The sequence below is a fragment of the Nomascus leucogenys genome, chromosome X (assembly GCF_006542625.1).
Source record: "Nomascus leucogenys isolate Asia chromosome X, Asia_NLE_v1, whole genome shotgun sequence".
Classification (NCBI taxonomy): Eukaryota; Metazoa; Chordata; class Mammalia; order Primates; family Hylobatidae; genus Nomascus; species Nomascus leucogenys.
In genome coordinates, this window is record NC_044406.1 from 65,154,242 (window position 1) to 65,163,551 (window position 9,310).

The 9,310-nt window shown below is 36.8% G+C and overlaps 1 long non-coding RNA gene across 1 annotated transcript; it reads left to right on the forward strand.

Moving 5' to 3' along the window:
• Positions 1 to 659: 659 nt before the first annotated feature.
• On the forward strand, positions 660 to 7,639 carry LOC115833312. Its single transcript, XR_004028764.1, has 3 exons — positions 660 to 670; positions 3,541 to 3,548; positions 6,671 to 7,639. It is a non-coding gene; the product is annotated as an uncharacterized LOC115833312 (long non-coding RNA).
• The last annotated feature ends 1,671 nt before the right edge of the window (positions 7,640 to 9,310 follow it).

Consider the following 9,310-nt stretch of genomic DNA (forward strand, 5'->3'; position numbering starts at 1 on the left):
TTTTTTGAGACAAGGTCTTGCTCTGTCACGCAGGTTGGAGTGCAGTGGCATAATCATAGCTCACTGCAGCCTCGACCTCCCAGGCCCAAGAAGTCTTACCACCTCAGCCTCCCAAGTAGCTGAGACTACTGGCACTTGCTACCACATCTGGCTAATTTTGTGTTTTTTTTTTTGTAGAGACAGGGTTTTGCCATGTTTCCCAGGCTGGTCTCAGGGACTCCTGGGCTCAAGCAATCTGCCAGCTTTAGCCTGCCAAAGTGCTGGGATTACAGGTGTGAGCCATCATGCCTGGCCTTTTCTGTATTATTTGATTTTTTATTTTAGGTAGTAAGTCTTAGGTTAAAAAAATAAAAACCTGATTATTAATTAAATAAGAAAAGAATATTTTTTAAAAAGGCAAATGCTTCAAAGCAAAACTGTCTTCCATCCTAGGAAAGGTATGAACCAGAAAAGAGCAGGTTCAAAGAGAAAAAGGGTATGAAGTGTTTCTTAGATTAGTGCTTGTCATAATTTTGAGAGCTGATGATACCAATCCCTGAAATAGAGTAAGGAAAATTGAAAAAAGTAAAAGAAAAAAAGAGCTTTGTAGTTATATGGAGTTGGTACCTTTCTGTTTATTATTATATATGAAATATTGTAAACTTCTGGCACCACCAATCATAACATTTAAGTGTATTCCAGAGCTGAATATAAATTATTCTATTTTTCAAGTTAATATATAGTGTGGTCAGTATATGTTGAATGAAATTGCCCCTTAAGTTTTCATTGACATATTTATCTGGTTTTACTAATTAATTTATTCTACAGTTTTACTGAGTGTAGCCTCAGTAAAAACCCTAATGTGGGTAGGCACTGAAATTGTTATTTGAATAACACATCCCTGTTTGCAGTGCGATATGAAGAAAGGGAACAGAGGTTCAAAAAAACAGAGAAAGCAAATAGAAAATAAGTAAATGGGAGTCTTAAGCAACTATATTGTTAATGGGCTAAACACTTCAATTAAAAGTCAGAGATTATCAGAATGGATTAAAAAGCAAGACCCGTTTATATGCTATCAACATGAAATTTACTTAAAATGTAAAGGTACAGGTTGGGCACGGTGGCTCACACCTGTAATCCTAGCACTTTGGGAGGCTGAGGTGGGTGGATCACCTGAGGTCAGGAGTTAGAGACCAGCCTGGCCAACATGGCAAAACCCCATCTCTACTAAAAATACGAAAAATCGCTGGGCACGGTGGCGGGTGCTTGTAATCCTAGCTACTTGGGAGGCTGAAGCAGGAGAATTGCTTGAACCCGAGGGGCAGAGGCTGCAGTGAGCCAAGATTGCGCCACTTTACTCCAGCCTTGGCGAAAAAGTGAAAATCCGTCTCAAAAAAAAAAAAAAAACCCTTGAAGGTACAGATAAGCTGGGGGTGGGGTGGTGCTATTAATACATACAAAATAGACCATAAGACAGAGTATTATCAGAAAGAGGGATTTTTCATAATGTTAAAAGAATTCATCAGAAAGCAGTAGCGATTATACAAATTTATATTTTTGTTAAAAGTATATAAAGCGGCTGGGCGTGGTGTCTCACACCTGAAATCCCAGCACTTTGGGAGGCTGAGGTGGGTGGATCACCTGAGGTCAGGAGTTCGAGACCAGCCTGGCCAAGATGGCGAAACCCGGTCTCTACTAAAAATACAAAAGTTAGCTGAGTGTGGTGGTGGGCGCCTGTAGTCCTAGCTACTTAGGAGGCCGAGACAGGAGAATCGCCTGAACCTGGGGGACGGAGGTTGCAGTGAGCTGAGATTGCCCCACTTCACTTCAGCCTGGGCGAAATGGTGAAACTCTATCTCAAAAAAAAGAAAAGGAAAAAAATATATATAGCAAAAATTGACAAAATTAAGAGGTAAAAGATACTTTTACAATTAGTGCTGAAGATTTTTACCACCCTCCTCTGACCAATTGATAGAATTTCTAGCAAAAAAGCAAAATTAGTAAAGACATAGATGATCTGAGGAATACTACAAACTACCTCAATATAATTGATAAGTATTGAACACTACTTCCCCAAATTGTGAAGAAGATATTCTTTTCAATTGTATATCATATATTCAACATAGACCAAATGGTGGACCATGAAATATGCCTTGATAAATTTTTTATGCGTGTCTTGATAAATTTATTTCTTGAGACAGAGTCTCACTTGCTCTGTCACCCAGGCTGGAGTGCAATGGCGCAATCTTGGCTTACTGCAACCTCCGCCTCCTGGGTTCAAGCTATTCTCCGTGCCTCAGCCTCCCGAGTAGCTGGTATTACAGGTGCATGCCACCACGCCTGGCTAATTTTTGTATTTTTAGTAGAGACAGGGTTTCACCATGTTGGCCAGGCTGGTCTCAAACTCCAGACCTCAAGTGATCTCCCACTTCAGCCTCCCAAAGTGCTGGGATTACAGATGTGAGCCACTATGCCCAGCTGATAAATTTAAAATGATTGAAATTTATATATGTTCTGTCATCACAATGGAAGTAAAATTAAAACAGAAATTATTAAAATATCTAGGAATGATCCAAATATTTGGAAATTAGACAACACAAATTTAAATGATCATGAGTCAAAGGGAAATCACAATTAGAAGACATTTTGAACCGAATGGTAATGATAATATAACATGTCAAAATTCATGGAGTGTAGCTAAAGCAGTGCTTGGAGGGCAAATTATAGTTTAAATGCTTTTATTATAAAGGAAGAAAAGTCTAAATGTCAGTAACCAAAGTTTCTACCTTAGGAAATTAGAAAAAGAACAGCAAAGTAAATCTAGAGTAAGTACAAGTAAGGAAACAATAGAGTAGGAATCAGTGATGTGGAAAACAGATAATAGAGAAACTTTAAAAAGCCAAAATCTGGTTCTTTGGTAAGATCAACAACAGTAATAAACCCTTATCTTCAGTGAACAAGAAATTGACAATGCAACATGTTGTAATAGTAAAGGAATAAAGTACATAGTGTGGAACACAGAGAAAGGCTCATTCTGAATTTGGTTTTCAAAGGTGGTTTCAGAGAGGTGGTCAAATTTGTGTTTGGCTTTCAAGAATTAATGTAAATTTTTCCTGATACAGATTGGTAAAAAGAATATTCTGAGAGAAAATAAGAGCAAAATAATTGTATTTTTCAGGCTTATGGCATATTTAGAACGGTATTTTTATTTTTTTGAGACAGAGTCTTGCTGGAGTCCATCGGTGCAATCTCGGCTCACTGTAACCTCTGCCTACTGGTTCAAGCAGTTCTGGTGCCTGAGCCTCCCAAGTAGCTGGGATTACAGGCATGTGCCACCACCAGCCCCAGCTAATTTTTTAATTTTTAGTAGAGATGGATTTCTTCATGTTGTCCAGGCTGGTGTCGAACTCCAAGTCTCAAGTGATCCACACGCCTTGGCCCCGCAAAGTGCTAGGATTACTGGTGCGACCTGCAGCACCCGGCCTAGAATGGTATATTGACTTTATCTGTGACATATGGGTTATGTTAGGCGGAGAGCAGTAGGTGATGAAATAGGAAAAGCAGTTTGAGTCTAGAGTGTACAGAACCTAGAGTACCTTCCTTGACAACTTGGACTTTATTCTGTGTAAAATAGCAAGCTTAGCGTCTAAAGTTTTTAAAGGAGTTTTTTAAATGAAATATTTCAAACAGAAAATACATAGAATGACATACTGAATACTTATTACCACTACCCTGCTTTAACAAATCTTATACGTTACTGTATTTGTTTCAGATTTTAAGAAATTAATACATCATAGATACAATTGAAGCTCTCTTTGTACCTTTCCATCTCATACCACCATGAAGTCCTATTCTGAAGTCATATATCCTTACCATGCATTTTTAAAATACTTTTGCTGTATAGCTATATACTAATAAATAACGAGGTGGCATTCTTCATGTTATTAAAGTTTTTTAAAAATGCTATCTATATTTTACTTATTCTGCAACTTGTTTTCCTCACATTATTATTTTTGACCTATGGGATATTCTGGAAGTTTGGACTGGTGTAACCACAGTAGTTATTTATAGCCAGTGTCCTTTCTTCTTTCTTTTTTAAGTTAACCAGGATACATTTATTAAATATATCCAGGATAAATATTCCCTAAAACAAATATTTGGTAAATATGGCAAACTTATTCTTTGGCAAATTAGCTTTCAGCACGTTGGACTGCTTTCCATCCCTATTAGGAGTATTATAAGGATTAAATGAAGTATTACCAAAAAAAGGTACTTAGCAAAATTCTCAATAAACATTGGTTATAATCCCTCCAACATTCAGACTTAAGTTCTGCCCATTCTCTTTCCTCAGTATTCTTTATTCCTGTCCATATAACCATTGTCCTTTTGTAGGCCTTCACTACTTTAATGTGGACTATTGCAATAGCCACTTGATTGGTCTCTTGGCTTGTTCCCCTCCAATCTTATTTTCTATACTACTACAAGGGTGATCTGTCTACCACATAAATTTTGAATTATCATCCACAGTAGTAAAACAGTTTTCATGGCATACAAGCTTCATAATTTAGTCTAGATATTCAGCTTGATCTCTTTTCACCTCTTTTCCATTTATCTTCTAGCACCACTGCAGTGCTTGTAGTTCCTTAAATATGCTATTCTTTTTGAAAAAGCAGCAAATCTCTGTGCAGTTGCCTTTCTAACTGGAATATCTTCCCCCTTCTTGTGTTCTCACAAAATTCTTATTCATCTTTCAAGTTCTAACTCAAATGCCACTTCCTTGTAAAGGTTTTCCTGATTTCCTTAAGCAGATTTGGGTTACGTTTCTAGGGTTCCGCTGCTCTTTGTACATGCTTCTATTATAATGCTTATATATATTATTGTAGTTGTTTTTTAATTTTTTCTGTCATTCTAATAGATTGTAATCTCCTTGCAGGAGGAGATCTGTCTTTTCATCATTTATATAATAATGACTATTGTACCTAGAATATAAGTCATTGACATTTGTTGAATTAAAAAAATTCAGAAATCTATTTACAGCCCTCTCTACTGCCTTCCCATGACACCTCCATTTTACAGATCATTAAGCTGAAGCCCAATGAAATGAAGCTATTTAGTGAGAACTCATGCCTCCTAACTCCAGATCTGTTACTTTTATTCCTATATTGTAGAGAATATTCTGCTTAGCATCTATATACTAGTTATTTATATTACAAGAAACAGTCTTGTCATTATTCTTCCTTTCATCTCTAGGGAATAGGTAGAAGGGTATAGTGATTTTATGAGATTCGTGTTTTTTTTCCTGTTTCAATCATTCGGATGCTTCATATCTTCCCTTTTCTTTACCCTCACAGAACTCAGGTAGGATCTAATGTCTGATGCATAGTCCAGTTGTCCTCAACCAGGGGTGGTTTTGGCCCCCTAGAGGGCTTTTGGCAAGATGTTTAGAGACAATTTTTTAAATTGATACATAATATTTACTCATATTTATGGGGCACATGTGATATTTTGATACATACATACCATGTGTAATTGGTTTGTCACCTCAAACATTTATTTCTTTGTATTGGTAACATGCTACATCTTTTAGCTATTTTGAAATATACTTTCTGTGGGTGCTTCCTAAGTACCCTTACTTATAACCTTATAACCACAGTACATTTGTCAACCTCATAAATTTACATTGATATAGTACTTTTGTCTAAACTACCTTCCATGTTTTATAAAAATGTTTTCTTAATAGCATTTTAACCTCTTTAATACTGGATCTAGTCTAGAAGCAGGTATTACATTTGGTTGTCATGTGTTTTTAGCCTTCCGTCATCTATAGTGTTTCCACAGCCTTGTAATGTAGTACACTATCCCAACCAGACTATTCACACTGTTACAGTCTAGATACAGAATGGTTTCATGATAAGGTAGTGAGACATTTTAAGATATATTCCCCCTGGATTTGGCATTCATTGATTACCCTTTTCCTTGCTCATTCTTTACCATGGTTACTTTGCAACTCTAGTACCCCTGCTAGATTTACTAGTCAGGCCTTAGCAAAATACTGTAAGCACAAGACCTCCCTTCTCCCTTATTTGTTTAGTACCATGAGGGACTCATATTCCTACCCTTTTTTTTTTTCGAGATGGAGTTCGCTCTTGTTGCCCAGGCTGGAATGCAATGGCATGACCTCGGCTCACTGCAACCTCTGCCTCCCCAGTTCAAGTGGTTCTCCTGCCTCAGCCTCCTGAGTAGCTGGGATTATAGGCATGCGCCACCACGCCTGGCTAATTTTGTATTTTTAGTAGAGATGGGGTTTCTCCATGTTGGTCAGGCTGGTCTTGTAGGAGAAATAGACTTCACTAAAACATTACAGCCAATTAGTGAAAATAAGACAGTAAATAGTAACACCTTGTCCTGGAGTGATGGTAGCCAGTATTTTTACCATTTATTACTGACAGTGTTTAATTTTCAACAACAAAAATAATTGAGACATAAAGAGAAGTAAGAAAACGTGACCTTATGGGGAAGAAGACTGGCAAAGCATCTCAACTTTGAAGGCCTAAGATGTGTTACTAAGCAGACAAATATTTCAAATTGGCCATTATAAATATCTTAAAAGAACTAAAGGACACCATACCTCAGGAGGCAATGATATAATTACAATAATTTTGCAACTAGAGAATATAAATAAATAGGTAAGAATTGTAGAAAAGAACCATATGGAAATCTGGAGTTGTAAAGTATAATAACAAAAATTACAATTCATTAGAGAGGTTTAGTACTAGATTTTAACTGGTAGAATAAACAATCATTGAATTTGAAGATAGACTGATAGAAATCATCCAGTTTAAAAAGTACAGAATAAAGAAGTAAGTAAAATGCAGTTTCAGAGAAATGCCAGAAGCCATTGAGAATACCAACATATGTGCAGTGGTAGTGCCAGAACATGAGGATAACAAGCTGAGAGAAAAAATATTTAAAGAAATAATACCTGAAAATTTTCTATATTATGAAAAAAATTAAACATCCAAGAAGTGTAAAGAATTCCAAGTATAATAATTGCAAATATATTCCCTCTTAGATACATCAAAGTAAAATGAAAGTAAAAAAAAAATCTTGAAAGCATGAAGAGAATAATGGCTGATGTACAAGGAAACTCTAATAATACAATAATAATTAAGGCCACAGTGGAGGTGTATGACATATTAATAGTGTAGAAGAAGTAAATTCAAAATTTTACCTGAAGCACGACTGACATTCTTAAATCAAGGTAAAGACATTGCTAGATAAACAAAAACTGGGAATGTGTTCTTAGCAGACCCACCTTGTAAGAAAAGCTAATTTTTGAGAATGAAGAATGCTGACCCCAAACTGTAATTGAAATTCCTATGAAAAATCAGAGTACCAGTCATAATTATGTAATAATTATAGAGGCTAGTATAAATGCATATTTTTTATGTATTAGCTGGCATATATGCCTATACACTGTATACTTATAAATATTCATATATGTGTATTGTGTGCAGTATTTCCATATTTGTATTTGTGAGCTTACAACATATAGAAATGAGATCTATTTAATAATATCACAAAGGATGTGGTTGAGAACAAAACTGTTGTAATAACGAAATGATTCTTTTTTTTTTTTTTTTTTTTTGAGACAGAGTTTCGCTCTTATTGCCCAGGCTGGAGTGCAATGGCACGATCTCGGCTCACTGCAACCTCCACCTCTCAGGTTCAAGCAATTCTCCTGCCTCAGCCTCCCAAGTAGCTGGGATTACAGGCATGAGCCACCGCGTCCAGCGAGAATAGGTGATTTTCAAACTTGGAAACATTCAGAAGTTATCTCCTCAGTTTCAGATTGAGTAGTCTCAAAGAGATTATAGGCATCATCTACCACAAATTCTCTACTTGGTGTGGTGCAAAATCAGTATGACGTAAACTTTGTCTCTCAGTTTCTTCAAAGGAAAGAAGGAACTGGAACACTCATATAACACTAACACTTCCAGCTGCATTCTGAGGGACCAGTACCTGTCTCAAGGCAAAATTATGACTTAGTTCATCCTCACCTCTGGAGGCTAGTAAAAGTGGGTTATAGAAGAACAAAGAGGCATCTAGATCTTTCACTGGGTTATTTGGAGAGAAACATCTCCTACCCAAGGCCAGTTTAACAAGACTGGTAGAGGAGGTTATCTTATCTAATTCACAGAAATCAACACATTGAGTCAAGAAAAATGAAACAGGGAAGCAGATTCTAAATAAAAGAAGATAAGTCTTCAGAAACCAACCCTAATGAAATGAAGATATGTGATTAACCTGACAGGAAATTAAAAAGAGCAACCATAAAGAGGCTCACTGAGGTCATGGGAGCAATGCATGAACAAACTGAGAATTGTCATAAAGAAATAAAAGATATCAAAAAGTATAAAGTTGAAGAACACAATAACTGGACTCAAAAATTTAATGTGTCCAACAGCAGAATCAATGAAGCAGAAGAAATCAAACTTGTAGATAGGCCATTGGAAATCATGTAATGTGAGGAGAAAAAAGAGAAAAGATTGAAGGTAGTTTAAGAGACTTTTGGGACATCCTCAAAGGGGAATAATTTATACATCACCAGATGGAGAAGACAGAGGGAAAAGGACAGAAAACATATTTGAAGAAATAATGTCAGAAAACCTCGTAATTCTGGCAAGGAAATAGAAATTTAGATCTAAGAATCTCGAACATCAGGTAGGATGAATCCAAGGAGACTCACACCAAAACATATTGTAATTAAATAAAGGTAAAAGACAATCTTCAAAGCAGCAAGGGAACAGTCTCTTACATACAAAATGATCCACGGAAGACTGTCAGCAGACTTCACCAGAAAACTTTCACGCCAGAAGTCAGTCGTGATATATAGAAAAAGCTGAAAGGAAAACACTGCCATCCAGGAATACTATCTCCAGCTATCCTGTGTTTCAAAAATTAAGGAGAAATATAAAGTTCTCAAACAAAAGATGTGGGTGTTTACCACCACTAGACCTGCACAGGAAGAATTGCTAGAGGGAGTCCTTCAAGCTGTAGTAAAAGAGTGCTAATTAGAAACATGAAAACATGTGAGTATAAAACTCGCTGATAAAAGTAAGTACATTGTTGGCTGGGTGCAGTGGCTCATGCCTGTAATCCTAGCAGTTTGGGAGGCTGAGGCAGGCACATCACCTGAGGTCAGGAGTTCGAGACCAGCCTGGCCAACATGGCACAACATCGTCTTTACTAAAAATACAAAAATTAGCCAGGCGTGGTGGTATGCTCCTGTAATCCCAGCTACTGTGGAGGCTGATGCAGGAGAATCGCT